Source organism: Malurus melanocephalus, unplaced genomic scaffold, assembly GCF_030028575.1.
Source record: "Malurus melanocephalus ecotype Western Australia unplaced genomic scaffold, MMel_1.1 scaffold_585, whole genome shotgun sequence".
Lineage (NCBI taxonomy): Eukaryota > Metazoa > Chordata > Aves > Passeriformes > Maluridae > Malurus > Malurus melanocephalus.
In genome coordinates, this window is record NW_026623817.1 from 127309 (window position 1) to 129411 (window position 2103).

Sequence of the window (2103 nt, forward strand, 5' to 3'; positions counted from 1 at the left end):
CTTTTGGTCCTGGGGGAGCTGCAGGGGAATTCACTGCTGAATTTGGGATATGGGGGGTCCCTTTTGGTCCTGGGGAAATGCAGGGAAGGCTGATGGAGAACCAGGCGATGTCTGAGTGGTTCAGGTCCGGCTGCTGGCTGAGGGTGGGTGCTGAATCTTTGTGTTTAACACAAAAATAATCATTTCCCGTGGGCCACAGGCCAGGAGGGGTGAGCTGAGAGCAACAGGACCGTGGAACATTTCCCTGGCTCTGCCCTCAGCTTTGCTGGGCAGAGGGATGGAGATGCTGCCCATTAAACTGCAATTAATCCTTGCTGGACTAATTACTGCAATTAAAAAAAAAACCAAAACAAAACTGCAATTAATCCAAAGCCCGTCCTCTCTCCCTGATGGCCACTTATGGGATATTTATGGTTAATATGAATTTCCCCTGCCATAAATCAGCGGCGTTTGTACCTGCGGGGAAGTCGGGGCAATCAGCGACCCCGCGCAGCCCCGACGGGCAGCTCTGTGAAATAAAGGCTGTAACAACTTCTGCTGGTCGTAAAAACAACAGGAGARGGGAAAATCCCAGTGCTGGGATCTGATAAGGGGCTCTGATCGAGCGCTGGCGAGTGGAAAGTTACCGGGGCTCGTTGGGAGCGCTGGACACGGAGCCAGAGGAGGGTGCGAGGGGCAGGAGCTGGASCCAGCTCAAAAAGGTCCTGAGATGTGTGGAATCAGAGTCACAGCGTGATTTGGGGTGGAAGGGACCTTAAACTTATCCTAATCCCACCGTCCCAAGCCCCAATGTCCAGCCTGGCCTTGGGCACTGCCAGGGATCCAGGGACAGCCACAGCTTCTCTGGGAATTCCATCCCAGCCCTCCCCACCCTCACAGGGAAAATTCCTGTCCAAAATCCCATCCATCCCTGCCCTCTGGCAGTGTGACCCCATTCCCTGTGTCCTGTCCCCCCATCCCTTGTCCCCAGTCCCTCTCCAGCTCTCCTGGAGCCCCTTTAGGCTCTGGAAGGGGCTCTGAGCTCTCCCTGGARCTTTCCCTTCTTCAGGCTGAGCACCCCCAGCTCTCCCAGCCCGCCCCAGCACATTATTTTGTTCCTGTGTTTGGCTTTTGGGTGTAGGGCAGTTGTGAGAAACGTGAAAACATCCTGAGTATTTCTACCTTTGGGGCCAATTTCACTTTTCCCCTGTGATTTTGGTGTTCTCCAAAAACAGTATCGATACCAACACTGGCAGATTCCAACCACGGATCTCCAAACCAGGGAAATCCCTCTCCCTATCCCTTTTTAATCCAGCAGGGAAATGTTCCCTCTGTGAAGTGACTTTCTCTTAATCCTGAACTGACAGGAGATGCCCCATCCTCCCTTCCACAGGTTTGTAGCTCCCAAAAAGGATTTTTTTTTCTCCCTTGATATAATTCAAGGGATGGTGTGCAGTCCCAAGAAGGATTTTTTTCCTCTCTATATAATTCAGGGATGGTGTGCAGCTCCCAAGAAGGATTTTTTTTCACTCTCTCCATAATTCAGGGATGGCCCCACTCCCGTGGCTGCCTCAAGCTGCATCTCTTTGTCTCTGGTCCCTATTTTCAGGTATTTCCTCTCATCTCAAACCCCAGGACAGAGGATTTTGCCGCATCTCACACGACATCAAAGTGAATTTTGGGCGCTGCTGAGGACAACTCACCCTCTCTGCATCCCTTCCTGTGCTCCTCAGAGGAACATCCAGCCCTGCACAATATCCTCATCTCTTCTTTAGGAACTTTCCAGTGACAGCAGTAGGTTTAATCCCCTGCTAACTTTGGGATAATTCCTTCCAGGGTAAGTTCACAGCTGCTTTAGCACCGCTGGAGCAGCACATCCTGGTTGGAGAGTTAATATGATGGTCAAGGGATAGAAAAATCAGTTTTCGAGCTAAAATCAGGACGTTTTCCACAGTAAAATCAGCTTTTTTGAGTACCCAGGAGCTGCTGAAATGAATCAGTAGATGGCACTATTTTATACTGTATGAACCCGGGACAGGTAGGGGATGAGCTCAGGAGATGTTGGGGACCCAAATTTCATTTATCCGTGCAAAAATGCACCACCAGGATCAGAGCAGAGGAGCT